Below are 16748 nucleotides of genomic sequence, written 5' to 3'. Positions count from 1 at the left end.
TTGCATTACTGTGATTTGACCTCTCTGCTGGCTGAGATAAGCTCATTTTCAACGTCCAATTCAGAATGTAATAAAACCTGATCCAGCTATAAAATGCATCATTCTTTTTTGTTTTAGACAACATTTCATGCACTGTTAAACATGTTAAAGCAAGTTGCAAGTGAAAATATATGTCTCTGACTGAGTTTGCATTACTGTGATTTGACCTCTCTGCTGGCTGAGATAAGCTCATTTTCAACGTCCAATTCAGAATGTAATAAAACCAGATCCAGCCATAAAATGCATCATTCTTTTTTGTTTTAGACAACATTTCATGCACTGTTAAACATGTTAAAGCAAGTTGGAAGTGAAAATCTATGTCTCTGACTGAGTTTGCATTACTGTGATTTGACCTCTCTGCTGGCTGAGATAAGCTCATTTTCAACGTCCAATTCAGAATGTAATAAAACCAGATCCAGCCATAAAATGCATCATTCTTTTTTGTTTTAGATAACATTTCATGCACTGTTAAACATGTTAAAGCAAGTTGCAAGTGAAAATCTATGTCTCTGACTGAGTTTGCATTACTGTGATTTGACCTCTCTGCTGGCTGAGATAAGCTCATTTTCAACGTCCAATTCAGAATGTAATAAAACCAGATCCAGCCATAAAATGCATCATTCTTTTTTGTTTTAGATAACATTTCATGCACTGTTAAACATGTTAAAGCAAGTTGCAAGTGAAAATCTATGTCTCTGACTGAGTTTGCATTACTGTGATTTGACCTCTCTGCTGGCTGAGATAAGCTCATTTTCAACGTCCAATTCAGAATGTAATAAAACCTGATCCAGCTATAAAATGCATCATTCTTTTTTGTTTTAGACAACATTTCATGCACTCTTAAACATGTTAAAGCAAGTTGCAAGTGAAAATCTATGTCTCTGACTGAGTTTGCATTACTGTAATTTGACCTCTCTGCTGGCTGAGATAAGCTCATTTTCAACGTCCATTTCAGAAAGTGATAAAACCAGATCCAGCCATAAAATGCATCATTCTTTTTTAATTTAGACAACATTTCATGCACTGTTAAACATGTTAAAGCAAGTTGCAAGTGAAAATCTATGTCTCTGACTAAGTTTGCATTACTGTGATTTGACCTCTCTGCTGGCTGAGATAAGCTCATTTTCAACGTCCAATTCAGAATGTGATAAAACCTGATCCAGCTATAAAATGCATCATTCTTTTTTGTTTTAGACAACATTTCATGCACTGTTAAACATGTTAAAGCAAGTTGCAAGTGAAAATCTATGTCTCTGACTGAGTTTGCATTACTTTGATTTGACCTCTCTGCTGGCTGAGATAAGCTCATTTTCAACGTCCAATTCAGAATGTGATAAAAACAGATCCAGCCATAAAATGCATCATTCTTTTTTGTTTTAGACAACATTTCATGCACTGTTAAACATGTTAAAGCAAGTTGCAAGTGAAAATCTATGTCTCTAACTGAGTTTGCATTACTGTGATTTGACCTCTCTGCTGGCTGAGATAAGCTCATTTTCAACGTCCAATTCAGAATGTAATAAAACCTGATCCAGCTATAAAATGCATCATTCTTTTTTGTTTTAGACAACATTTCATGCACTGTTAAACATGATAAAGCAAGTTGCAAGTGAAAATCTATGTCTCTGACTGAGTTTGCATTACTGTGATTTGACCTCTCTGCTGGCTGAGATAAGCTCATTTTCAACGTCCAATTCAGAATGTAATAAAACCAGATCCAGCCATAAAATGCATCATTCTTTTTTGTTTTAGACAACATTTCATGCACTGTTAAACATGTTAAAGCAAGTTGCAAGTGAAAATCTATGTCTCTGACTGAGTTTGCATTACTGTGATTTGACCTCTCTGCTGGCTGAGATAAGCTCATTTTCAACGTCCAATTCAGAATGTAATAAAACCAGATCCAGCCATAAAATGCATCATTCTTTTTTGTTTTAGATAACATTTCATGCACTGTTAAACATGTTAAAGCAAGTTGCAAGTGAAAATCTATGTCTCTGACTGAGTTTGCATTACTGTGATTTGACCTCTCTGCTGGCTGAGATAAGCTCATTTTCAACGTCCAATTCAGAATGTAATAAAACCAGATCCAGCCATAAAATGCATCATTCTTTTTTGTTTTAGACAACATTTCATGCACTGTTAAACATGTTAAAGCAAGTTGCAAGTGAAAATCTATGTCTCTGACTGAGTTTGCATTACTGTGATTTGACCTCTCTGCTGGCTGAGATAAGCTCATTTTCAACGTCCAATTCAGAATGTAATAAAACCTGATCCAGCTATAAAATGCATCATTCTTTTTTGTTTTAGACAACATTTCATGCACTGTTAAACATGTTAAAGCAAGTTGCAAGTGAAAATATATGTCTCTGACTGAGTTTGCATTACTGTGATTTGACCTCTCTGCTGGCTGAGATAAGCTCATTTTCAACGTCCAATTCAGAATGTAATAAAACCAGATCCAGCCATAAAATGCATCATTCTTTTTTGTTTTAGACAACATTTCATGCACTGTTAAACATGTTAAAGCAAGTTGGAAGTGAAAATCTATGTCTCTGACTGAGTTTGCATTACTGTGATTTGACCTCTCTGCTGGCTGAGATAAGCTCATTTTCAACGTCCAATTCAGAATGTAATAAAACCAGATCCAGCCATAAAATGCATCATTCTTTTTTGTTTTAGATAACATTTCATGCACTGTTAAACATGTTAAAGCAAGTTGCAAGTGAAAATCTATGTCTCTGACTGAGTTTGCATTACTGTGATTTGACCTCTCTGCTGGCTGAGATAAGCTCATTTTCAACGTCCAATTCAGAATGTAATAAAACCTGATCCAGCTATAAAATGCATCATTCTTTTTTGTTTTAGACAACATTTCATGCACTCTTAAACATGTTAAAGCAAGTTGCAAGTGAAAATCTATGTCTCTGACTGAGTTTGCATTACTGTAATTTGACCTCTCTGCTGGCTGAGATAAGCTCATTTTCAACGTCCATTTCAGAAAGTGATAAAACCAGATCCAGCCATAAAATGCATCATTCTTTTTTAATTTAGACAACATTTCATGCACTGTTAAACATGTTAAAGCAAGTTGCAAGTGAAAATCTATGTCTCTGACTAAGTTTGCATTACTGTGATTTGACCTCTCTGCTGGCTGAGATAAGCTCATTTTCAACGTCCAATTCAGAATGTGATAAAACCTGATCCAGCTATAAAATGCATCATTCTTTTTTGTTTTAGACAACATTTCATGCACTGTTAAACATGTTAAAGCAAGTTGCAAGTGAAAATCTATGTCTCTGACTGAGTTTGCATTACTTTGATTTGACCTCTCTGCTGGCTGAGATAAGCTCATTTTCAACGTCCAATTCAGAATGTGATAAAAACAGATCCAGCCATAAAATGCATCATTCTTTTTTGTTTTAGACAACATTTCATGCACTGTTAAACATGTTAAAGCAAATTGCAAGTGAAAATCTATGTCTCTAACTGAGTTTGCATTACTGTGATTTGACCTCTCTGCTGGCTGAGATAAGCTCATTTCAACGTCCAATTCAGAATGTAATAAAACCTGATCCAGCTATAAAATGCATCATTCTTTTTTGTTTTAGACAACATTTCATGCACTGTTAAACATGTTAAAGCAAGTTGCAAGTGAAAATCTATGTCTCTGACTGAGTTTGCATTACTGTAATTTGACCTCTCTGCTGGCTGAGATAAGCTCATTTTCAACGTCCATTTCAGAAAGTGATAAAACCAGATCCAGCCATAAAATGCATCATTCTTTCTTAATTTAGACAACATTTCATGCACTGTTAAACATGTTAAAGCAAGTTGCAAGTGAAAATCTATGTCTCTGACTAAGTTTGCATTACTGTGATTTGACCTCTCTGCTGGCTGAGATAAGCTCATTTTCAACGTCCAATTCAGAATGTAATAAAACCTGATCCAGCTATAAAATGCATCATTCTTTTTTGTTTTAGATAACATTTCATGCACTGTTAAACATGTTAAAGCAAGTTGCAAGTGAAAATCTATGTCTCTGACTGAGTTTGCATTACTGTGATTTGACCTCTCTGCTGGCTGAGATAAGCTCATTTTCAACGTCCAATTCAGAATGTAATAAAACCTGATCCAGCCATAAAATGCATCATTCTTTTTTGTTTTAGACAACATTTCATGCACTGTTAAACATGTTAAAGCAAGTTGGAAGTGAAAATCTATGTCTCTGACTGAGTTTGCATTACTGTGATTTGACCTCTCTGCTGGCTGAGATAAGCTCATTTTCAACGTCCAATTCAGAATGTAATAAAACCAGATCCAGCCATAAAATGCATCATTCTTTTTTGTTTTAGATAACATTTCATGCACTGTTAAACATGTTAAAGCAAGTTGCAAGTGAAAATCTATGTCTCTGACTGAGTTTGCATTACTGTGATTTGACCTCTCTGCTGGCTGAGATAAGCTCATTTTCAACGTCCAATTCAGAATGTAATAAAACCTGATCCAGCTATAAAATGCATCATTCTTTTTTGTTTTAGACAACATTTCATGCACTGTTAAACATGTTAAAGCAAGTTGCAAGTGAAAATCTATGTCTCTGACTGAGTTTGCATTACTGTGATTTGACCTCTCTGCTGGCTGAGATGAGCTCATTTTCAACGTCCAATTCAGAATGTAATAAAACCTGATCCAGCTATAAAATGCATCATTCTTTTTTGTTTTAGATAACATTTCCTGCACTGTTAAACATGTTAAAGCAAGTTGCAAGTGAAAATCTATGTCTCTGACTGAGTTTGCATTACTGTGATTTGACCTCTCTGCTGGCTGAGATAAGCTCATTTTCAACGTCCAATTCAGAATGTAATAAAACCTGATCCAGCTATAAAATGCATCATTCTTTTTTGTTTTAGATAACATTTCATGCACTGTTAAACATGTTAAAGCAAGTTGCAAGTGAAAATCTATGTCTCTGACTGAGTTTGCATTACTGTGATTTGACCTCTCTGCTGGCTGAGATAAGCTCATTTTTAACGTCCAATTCAGAATGTAATAAAACCAGATCCAGCCATAAAATGCATCATTCTTTTTTGTTTTAGACAACATTTCATGCACTGTTAAACATGTTAAAGCAAGTTGGAAGTGAAAATCTATGTCTCTGACTGAGTTTGCATTACTGTGATTTGACCTCTCTGCTGGCTGAGATAAGCTCATTTTCAACGTCCAATTCAGAATGTAATAAAACCAGATCCAGCCATAAAATGCATCATTCTTTTTTGTTTTAGATAACATTTCATGCACTGTTAAACATGTTAAAGCAAGTTGCAAGTGAAAATCTATGTCTCTGACTGAGTTTGCATTACTGTGATTTGACCTCTCTGCTGGCTGAGATAAGCTCATTTTCAACGTCCAATTCAGAATGTAATAAAACCTGATCCAGCTATAAAATGCATCATTCTTTTTTGTTTTAGACAACATTTCATGCACTGTTAAACATTTTAAAGCAAGTTGCAAGTGAAAATCTATGTCTCTGACTGAGTTTGCATTACTGTAATTTGACCTCTCTGCTGGCTGAGATAAGCTCATTTTCAACGTCCATTTCAGAAAGTGATAAAACCAGATCCAGCCATAAAATGCATCATTCTTTTTTAATTTAGACAACATTTCATGCACTGTTAAACATGTTAAAGCAAGTTGCAAGTGAAAATCTATGTCTCTGACTAAGTTTGCATTACTGTGATTTGACCTCTCTGCTGGCTGAGATAAGCTCATTTTCAACGTCCAATTCAGAATGTGATAAAACCTGATCCAGCTATAAAATGCATCATTCTTTTTTGTTTTAGACAACATTTCATGCACTGTTAAACATGTTAAAGCAAGTTGGAAGTGAAAATCTATGTCTCTGACTGAGTTTGCATTACTGTGATTTGACCTCTCTGCTGGCTGAGATAAGCTCATTTTCAACGTCCAATTCAGAATGTAATAAAACCAGATCCAGCCATAAAATGCATCATTCTTTTTTGTTTTAGATAACATTTCATGCACTGTTAAACATGTTAAAGCAAGTTGCAAGTGAAAATCTATGTCTCTAACTGAGTTTGCATTACTGTGATTTGACCTCTCTGCTGGCTGAGATAAGCTCATTTTCAACGTCCAATTCAGAATGTAATAAAACCTGATCCAGCTATAAAATGCATCATTCTTTTTTGTTTTAGACAACATTTCATGCACTGTTAAACATGTTAAAGCAAGTTGCAAGTGAAAATCTATGTCTCTGACTGAGTTTGCATTACTGTAATTTGACCTCTCTGCTGGCTGAGATAAGCTCATTTTCAACGTCCATTTCAGAAAGTGATAAAACCAGATCCAGCCATAAAATGCATCATTCTTTTTTAATTTAGACAACATTTCATGCACTGTTAAACATGTTAAAGCAAGTTGCAAGTGAAAATCTATGTCTCTGACTGAGTTTGCATTACTGTGATTTGACCTCTCTGCTGGCTGAGATAAGCTCATTTTCAACGTCCAATTCAGAATGTAATAAAACCAGATCCAGCCATAAAATGCATCATTCTTTTTTGTTTTAGACAACATTTCATGCACTGTTAAACATGTTAAAGCAAGTTGCAAGTGAAAATCTATGTCTCTGACTGAGTTTGCATTACTGTGATTTGACCTCTCTGCTGGCTGAGATAAGCTCATTTTCTACGTCCATTTCAGAAAGTGATAAAACCAGATCCAGCCATAAAATGCATCATTTTTTTTAATTTAGACAACATTTCATGCACTGTTAAACATGTTAAAGCAAGTTGCAAGTGAAAATCTATGTCTCTGACTAAGTTTGCATTACTGTGATTTGACCTCTCTGCTGGCTGAGATAAGCTCATTTTCAACGTCCAATTCAGAATGTAATAAAACCTGATCCAGCTATAAAATGCATCATTCTTTTTTGTTTTAGATAACATTTCATGCACTGTTAAACATGTTAAAGCAAGTTGCAAGTGAAAATCTATGTCTCTGACTGAGTTTGCATTACTGTGATTTGACCTCTCTGCTGGCTGAGATAAGCTCATTTTCAACGTCCAATTCAGAATGTAATAAAACCTGATCCAGCTATAAAATGCATCATTCTTTTTTGTTTTAGACAACATTTCATGCACTGTTAAACATGTTAAAGCAAGTTGCAAGTGAAAATCTATGTCTCTGACTGAGTTTGCATTACTGTGATTTGACCTCTCTGCTGGCTGAGATAAGCTCATTTTCAACGTCCAATTCAGAATGTAATAAAACCAGATCCAGCCATAAAATGCATCATTCTTTTTTGTTTTAGATAACATTTCATGCACTGTTAAACATGTTAAAGCAAGTTGCAAGTGAAAATCTATGTCTCTGACTGAGTTTGCATTACTGTGATTTGACCTCTCTGCTGGCTGAGATAAGCTCATTTTCAACGTCCAATTCAGAATGTAATAAAACCTGATCCAGCCATAAAATGCATCATTCTTTTTTGTTTTAGACAACATTTCATGCACTGTTAAACATGTTAAAGCAAGTTGCAAGTGAAAATCTATGTCTCTGACTGAGTTTGCATTACTGTGATTTGACCTCTCTGCTGGCTGAGATAAGCTCATTTTCAACGTCCAATTCAGAATGTAATAAAACCTGATCCAGCTATAAAATGCATCATTCTTTTTTGTTTTAGACAACATTTCATGCACTGTTAAACATGTTAAAGCAAGTTGCAAGTGAAAATCTATGTCTCTGACTGAGTTTGCATTACTGTGATTTGACCTCTCTGCTGGCTGAGATAAGCTCATTTTCAACGTCCAATTCAGAATGTAATAAAACCAGATCCAGCCATAAAATGCATCATTCTTTTTTGTTTTAGATAACATTTCATGCACTGTTAAACATGTTAAAGCAAGTTGCAAGTGAAAATCTATGTCTCTGACTGAGTTTGCATTACTGTGATTTGACCTCTCTGCTGGCTGAGATAAGCTCATTTTCAACGTCCAATTCAGAATGTAATAAAACCTGATCCAGCTATAAAATGCATCATTCTTTTTTGTTTTAGACAACATTTCATGCACTGTTAAACATGATAAAGCAAGTTGCAAGTGAAAATCTATGTCTCTGACTGAGTTTGCATTACTGTGATTTGACCTCTCTGCTGGCTGAGATAAGCTCATTTTCAACGTCCAATTCAGAATGTAATAAAACCAGATCCAGCCATAAAATGCATCATTCTTTTTTGTTTTAGACAACATTTCATGCACTGTTAAACATGTTAAAGCAAGTTGCAAGTGAAAATCTATGTCTCTGACTGAGTTTGCATTACTGTGATTTGACCTCTCTGCTGGCTGAGATAAGCTCATTTTCAACGTCCAATTCAGAATGTAATAAAACCAGATCCAGCCATAAAATGCATCATTCTTTTTTGTTTTAGATAACATTTCATGCACTGTTAAACATGTTAAAGCAAGTTGCAAGTGAAAATCTATGTCTCTGACTGAGTTTGCATTACTGTGATTTGACCTCTCTGCTGGCTGAGATAAGCTCATTTTCAACGTCCAATTCAGAATGTGATAAAAACAGATCCAGCCATAAAATGCATCATTCTTTTTTGTTTTAGACAACATTTCATGCACTGTTAAACATGTTAAAGCAAGTTGCAAGTGAAAATCTATGTCTCTAACTGAGTTTGCATTACTGTGATTTGACCTCTCTGCTGGCTGAGATAAGCTCATTTTCAACGTCCAATTCAGAATGTAATAAAACCTGATCCAGCTATAAAATGCATCATTCTTTTTTGTTTTAGACAACATTTCATGCACTGTTAAACATGTTAAAGCAAGTTGCAAGTGAAAATCTATGTCTCTGACTGAGTTTGCATTACTGTAATTTGACCTCTCTGCTGGCTGAGATAAGCTCATTTTCAACGTCCATTTCAGAAAGTGATAAAACCAGATCCAGCCATAAAATGCATCATTCTTTCTTAATTTAGACAACATTTCATGCACTGTTAAACATGTTAAAGCAAGTTGCAAGTGAAAATCTATGTCTCTGACTAAGTTTGCATTACTGTGATTTGACCTCTCTGCTGGCTGAGATAAGCTCATTTTCAACGTCCAATTCAGAATGTAATAAAACCTGATCCAGCTATAAAATGCATCATTCTTTTTTGTTTTAGATAACATTTCATGCACTGTTAAACATGTTAAAGCAAGTTGCAAGTGAAAATCTATGTCTCTGACTGAGTTTGCATTACTGTGATTTGACCTCTCTGCTGGCTGAGATAAGCTCATTTTCAACGTCCAATTCAGAATGTAATAAAACCTGATCCAGCCATAAAATGCATCATTCTTTTTTGTTTTAGACAACATTTCATGCACTGTTAAACATGTTAAAGCAAGTTGGAAGTGAAAATCTATGTCTCTGACTGAGTTTGCATTACTGTGATTTGACCTCTCTGCTGGCTGAGATAAGCTCATTTTCAACGTCCAATTCAGAATGTAATAAAACCAGATCCAGCCATAAAATGCATCATTCTTTTTTGTTTTAGATAACATTTCATGCACTGTTAAACATGTTAAAGCAAGTTGCAAGTGAAAATCTATGTCTCTGACTGAGTTTGCATTACTGTGATTTGACCTCTCTGCTGGCTGAGATAAGCTCATTTTCAACGTCCAATTCAGAATGTAATAAAACCTGATCCAGCTATAAAATGCATCATTCTTTTTTGTTTTAGATAACATTTCATGCACTGTTAAACATGTTAAAGCAAGTTGCAAGTGAAAATCTATGTCTCTGACTGAGTTTGCATTACTGTGATTTGACCTCTCTGCTGGCTGAGATAAGCTCATTTTCAACGTCCAATTCAGAATGTAATAAAACCTGATCCAGCCATAAAATGCATCATTCTTTTTTGTTTTAGACAACATTTCATGCACTGTTAAACATGTTAAAGCAAGTTGGAAGTGAAAATCTATGTCTCTGACTGAGTTTGCATTACTGTGATTTGACCTCTCTGCTGGCTGAGATAAGCTCATTTTCAACGTCCAATTCAGAATGTAATAAAACCAGATCCAGCCATAAAATGCATCATTCTTTTTTGTTTTAGATAACATTTCATGCACTGTTAAACATGTTAAAGCAAGTTGCAAGTGAAAATCTATGTCTCTGACTGAGTTTGCATTACTGTGATTTGACCTCTCTGCTGGCTGAGATAAGCTCATTTTCAACGTCCAATTCAGAATGTAATAAAACCTGATCCAGCTATAAAATGCATCATTCTTTTTTGTTTTAGACAACATTTCATGCACTGTTAAACATGTTAAAGCAAGTTGCAAGTGAAAATCTATGTCTCTGACTGAGTTTGCATTACTGTGATTTGACCTCTCTGCTGGCTGAGATAAGCTCATTTTCAACGTCCAATTCAGAATGTAATAAAACCTGATCCAGCTATAAAATGCATCATTCTTTTTTGTTTTAGATAACATTTCCTGCACTGTTAAACATGTTAAAGCAAGTTGCAAGTGAAAATCTATGTCTCTGACTGAGTTTGCATTACTGTGATTTGACCTCTCTGCTGGCTGAGATGAGCTCATTTTCAACGTCCAATTCAGAATGTAATAAAACCTGATCCAGCTATAAAATGCATCATTCTTTTTTGTTTTAGATAACATTTCATGCACTGTTAAACATGTTAAAGCAAGTTGCAAGTGAAAATCTATGTCTCTGACTGAGTTTGCATTACTGTGATTTGACCTCTCTGCTGGCTGAGATAAGCTCATTTTTAACGTCCAATTCAGAATGTAATAAAACCAGATCCAGCCATAAAATGCATCATTCTTTTTTGTTTTAGACAACATTTCATGCACTGTTAAACATGTTAAAGCAAGTTGGAAGTGAAAATCTATGTCTCTGACTGAGTTTGCATTACTGTGATTTGACCTCTCTGCTGGCTGAGATAAGCTCATTTTCAACGTCCAATTCAGAATGTAATAAAACCAGATCCAGCCATAAAATGCATCATTCTTTTTTGTTTTAGATAACATTTCATGCACTGTTAAACATGTTAAAGCAAGTTGCAAGTGAAAATCTATGTCTCTGACTGAGTTTGCATTACTGTGATTTGACCTCTCTGCTGGCTGAGATAAGCTCATTTTCAACGTCCAATTCAGAAAGTGATAAAACCAGATCCAGCCATAAAATGCATCATTCTTTTTTGTTTTAGACAACATTTCATGCACTGTTAAACATGTTAAAGCAAGTTGCAAGTGAAAATCTATGTCTCTGACTGAGTTTGCATTACTGTGATTTGACCTCTCTGCTGGCTGAGATAAGCTCATTTTCAACGTCCAATTCAGAATGTGATAAAACCAGATCCAGCCATAAAATGCATCATTCTTTTTTAATTTAGACAACATTTCATGCACTGTTAAACATGTTAAAGCAAGTTGCAAGTGAAAATCTATGTCTCTGACTAAGTTTGCATTACTGTGATTTGACCTCTCTGCTGGCTGAGATAAGCTCATTTTCAACGTCCAATTCAGAATGTGATAAAACCTGATCCAGCTATAAAATGCATCATTCTTTTTTGTTTTAGACAACATTTCATGCACTGTTAAACATGTTAAAGCAAGTTGGAAGTGAAAATCTATGTCTCTGACTGAGTTTGCATTACTGTGATTTGACCTCTCTGCTGGCTGAGATAAGCTCATTTTCAACGTCCAATTCAGAATGTAATAAAACCAGATCCAGCCATAAAATGCATCATTCTTTTTTGTTTTAGATAACATTTCATGCACTGTTAAACATGTTAAAGCAAGTTGCAAGTGAAAATCTATGTCTCTAACTGAGTTTGCATTACTGTGATTTGACCTCTCTGCTGGCTGAGATAAGCTCATTTTCAACGTCCAATTCAGAATGTAATAAAACCTGATCCAGCTATAAAATGCATCATTCTTTTTTGTTTTAGACAACATTTCATGCACTGTTAAACATGTTAAAGCAAGTTGCAAGTGAAAATCTATGTCTCTGACTGAGTTTGCATTACTGTAATTTGACCTCTCTGCTGGCTGAGATAAGCTCATTTTCAACGTCCATTTCAGAAAGTGATAAAACCAGATCCAGCCATAAAATGCATCATTCTTTTTTAATTTAGACAACATTTCATGCACTGTTAAACATGTTAAAGCAAGTTGCAAGTGAAAATCTATGTCTCTGACTGAGTTTGCATTACTGTGATTTGACCTCTCTGCTGGCTGAGATAAGCTCATTTTCAACGTCCAATTCAGAATGTAATAAAACCTGATCCAGCCATAAAATGCATCATTCTTTTGTGTTTTAGACAACATTTCATGCACTGTTAAACATGTTAAAGCAAGTTGCAAGTGAAAATCTATGTCTCTGACTAAGTTTGCATTACTGTGATTTGACCTCTCTGCTGGCTGAGATAAGCTCATTTTCAACGTCCAATTCAGAATGTAATAAAACCTGATCCAGCTATAAAATGCATCATTCTTTTTTGTTTTAGATAACATTTCATGCACTGTTAAACATGTTAAAGCAAGTTGCAAGTGAAAATCTATGTCTCTGACTGAGTTTGCATTACTGTGATTTGACCTCTCTGCTGGCTGAGATAAGCTCATTTTCAACGTCCAATTCAGAATGTAATAAAACCTGATCCAGCCATAAAATGCATCATTCTTTTTTGTTTTAGACAACATTTCATGCACTGTTAAACATGTTAAAGCAAGTTGGAAGTGAAAATCTATGTCTCTGACTGAGTTTGCATTACTGTGATTTGACCTCTCTGCTGGCTGAGATAAGCTCATTTTCAACGTCCAATTCAGAATGTAATAAAACCAGATCCAGCCATAAAATGCATCATTCTTTTTTGTTTTAGATAACATTTCATGCACTGTTAAACATGTTAAAGCAAGTTGCAAGTGAAAATCTATGTCTCTGACTGAGTTTGCATTACTGTGATTTGACCTCTCTGCTGGCTGAGATAAGCTCATTTTCAACGTCCAATTCAGAATGTAATAAAACCTGATCCAGCTATAAAATGCATCATTCTTTTTTGTTTTAGACAACATTTCATGCACTGTTAAACATGTTAAAGCAAGTTGCAAGTGAAAATCTATGTCTCTGACTGAGTTTGCATTACTGTGATTTGACCTCTCTGCTGGCTGAGATAAGCTCATTTTCAACGTCCAATTCAGAATGTAATAAAACCTGATCCAGCTATAAAATGCATCATTCTTTTTTGTTTTAGATAACATTTCCTGCACTGTTAAACATGTTAAAGCAAGTTGCAAGTGAAAATCTATGTCTCTGACTGAGTTTGCATTACTGTGATTTGACCTCTCTGCTGGCTGAGATAAGCTCATTTTCAACGTCCAATTCAGAATGTAATAAAACCTGATCCAGCTATAAAATGCATCATTCTTTTTTGTTTTAGATAACATTTCATGCACTGTTAAACATGTTAAAGCAAGTTGCAAGTGAAAATCTATGTCTCTGACTGAGTTTGCATTACTGTGATTTGACCTCTCTGCTGGCTGAGATAAGCTCATTTTTAACGTCCAATTCAGAATGTAATAAAACCAGATCCAGCCATAAAATGCATCATTCTTTTTTGTTTTAGACAACATTTCATGCACTGTTAAACATGTTAAAGCAAGTTGGAAGTGAAAATCTATGTCTCTGACTGAGTTTGCATTACTGTGATTTGACCTCTCTGCTGGCTGAGATAAGCTCATTTTCAACGTCCAATTCAGAATGTAATAAAACCAGATCCAGCCATAAAATGCATCATTCTTTTTTGTTTTAGATAACATTTCATGCACTGTTAAACATGTTAAAGCAAGTTGCAAGTGAAAATCTATGTCTCTGACTGAGTTTGCATTACTGTGATTTGACCTCTCTGCTGGCTGAGATAAGCTCATTTTCAACGTCCAATTCAGAATGTAATAAAACCTGATCCAGCTATAAAATGCATCATTCTTTTTTGTTTTAGACAACATTTCATGCACTGTTAAACATTTTAAAGCAAGTTGCAAGTGAAAATCTATGTCTCTGACTGAGTTTGCATTACTGTAATTTGACCTCTCTGCTGGCTGAGATAAGCTCATTTTCAACGTCCATTTCAGAAAGTGATAAAACCAGATCCAGCCATAAAATGCATCATTCTTTTTTAATTTAGACAACATTTCATGCACTGTTAAACATGTTAAAGCAAGTTGCAAGTGAAAATCTATGTCTCTGACTAAGTTTGCATTACTGTGATTTGACCTCTCTGCTGGCTGAGATAAGCTCATTTTCAACGTCCAATTCAGAATGTGATAAAACCTGATCCAGCTATAAAATGCATCATTCTTTTTTGTTTTAGACAACATTTCATGCACTGTTAAACATGTTAAAGCAAGTTGGAAGTGAAAATCTATGTCTCTGACTGAGTTTGCATTACTGTGATTTGACCTCTCTGCTGGCTGAGATAAGCTCATTTTCAACGTCCAATTCAGAATGTAATAAAACCAGATCCAGCCATAAAATGCATCATTCTTTTTTGTTTTAGATAACATTTCATGCACTGTTAAACATGTTAAAGCAAGTTGCAAGTGAAAATCTATGTCTCTAACTGAGTTTGCATTACTGTGATTTGACCTCTCTGCTGGCTGAGATAAGCTCATTTTCAACGTCCAATTCAGAATGTAATAAAACCTGATCCAGCTATAAAATGCATCATTCTTTTTTGTTTTAGACAACATTTCATGCACTGTTAAACATGTTAAAGCAAGTTGCAAGTGAAAATCTATGTCTCTGACTGAGTTTGCATTACTGTAATTTGACCTCTCTGCTGGCTGAGATAAGCTCATTTTCAACGTCCATTTCAGAAAGTGATAAAACCAGATCCAGCCATAAAATGCATCATTCTTTTTTAATTTAGACAACATTTCATGCACTGTTAAACATGTTAAAGCAAGTTGCAAGTGAAAATCTATGTCTCTGACTGAGTTTGCATTACTGTGATTTGACCTCTCTGCTGGCTGAGATAAGCTCATTTTCAACGTCCAATTCAGAATGTAATAAAACCAGATCCAGCCATAAAATGCATCATTCTTTTTTGTTTTAGACAACATTTCATGCACTGTTAAACATGTTAAAGCAAGTTGCAAGTGAAAATCTATGTCTCTGACTGAGTTTGCATTACTGTGATTTGACCTCTCTGCTGGCTGAGATAAGCTCATTTTCTACGTCCATTTCAGAAAGTGATAAAACCAGATCCAGCCATAAAATGCATCATTTTTTTTTTAATTTAGACAACATTTCATGCACTGTTAAACATGTTAAAGCAAGTTGCAAGTGAAAATCTATGTCTCTGACTAAGTTTGCATTACTGTGATTTGACCTCTCTGCTGGCTGAGATAAGCTCATTTTCAACGTCCAATTCAGAATGTAATAAAACCTGATCCAGCTATAAAATGCATCATTCTTTTTTGTTTTAGATAACATTTCATGCACTGTTAAACATGTTAAAGCAAGTTGCAAGTGAAAATCTATGTCTCTGACTGAGTTTGCATTACTGTGATTTGACCTCTCTGCTGGCTGAGATAAGCTCATTTTCAACGTCCAATTCAGAATGTAATAAAACCTGATCCAGCCATAAAATGCATCATTCTTTTTTGTTTTAGATAACATTTCATGCACTGTTAAACATGTTAAAGCAAGTTGCAAGTGAAAATCTATGTCTCTGACTGAGTTTGCATTACTGTGATTTGACCTCTCTGCTGGCTGAGATAAGCTCATTTTCAACGTCCAATTCAGAATGTAATAAAACCAGATCCAGCCATAAAATGCATCATTCTTTTTTGTTTTAGACAACATTTCATGCACTGTTAAACATGTTATAGCAAGTTGCAAGTGAAAATCTATGTCTCTGACTGAGTTTGCATTACTGTGATTTGACCTCTCTGCTGGCTGAGATAAGCTCATTTTCAACGTCCAATTCAGAATGTAATAAAACCAGATCCAGCCATAAAATGCATCATTCTTTTTTGTTTTAGACAACATTTCATGCACTGTTAAACATGTTAAAGCAAGTTGCAAGTGAAAATCTATGTCTCTGACTGAGTTTGCATTACTGTGATTTGACCTCTCTGCTGGCTGAGATAAGCTCATTTTCAACGTCCAATTCAGAATGTAATAAAACCTGATCCAGCCATAAAATGCATCATTCTTTTTTGTTTTAGACAACATTTCATGCACTGTTAAACATGTTAAAGCAAGTTGCAAGTGAAAATCTATGTCTCTGACTGAGTTTGCATTACTGTGATTTGACCTCTCTGCTGGCTGAGATAAGCTCATTTTCAACGTCCAATTCAGAATGTAATAAAACCAGATCCAGCCATAAAATGCATCATTCTTTTTTGTTTTAGATAACATTTCATGCACTGTTAAACATGTTAAAGCAAGTTGCAAGTGAAAATCTATGTCTCTGACTGAGTTTGCATTACTGTGATTTGACCTCTCTGCTGGCTGAGATAAGCTCATTTTCAACGTCCAATTCAGAATGTAATAAAACCTGATCCAGCCATAAAATGCATCATTCTTTTTTGTTTTAGACAACATTTCATGCACTGTTAAACATGTTAAAGCAAGTTGCAAGTGAAAATCTATGTCTCTGACTGAGTTTGCATTAC

This window comes from Danio rerio, chromosome 17 (genome assembly GCF_049306965.1).
Source record: "Danio rerio strain Tuebingen ecotype United States chromosome 17, GRCz12tu, whole genome shotgun sequence".
In the NCBI taxonomy this organism is placed as follows: domain Eukaryota; kingdom Metazoa; phylum Chordata; class Actinopteri; order Cypriniformes; family Danionidae; genus Danio; species Danio rerio.
This window is presented reverse-complemented; position numbering follows the sequence as displayed.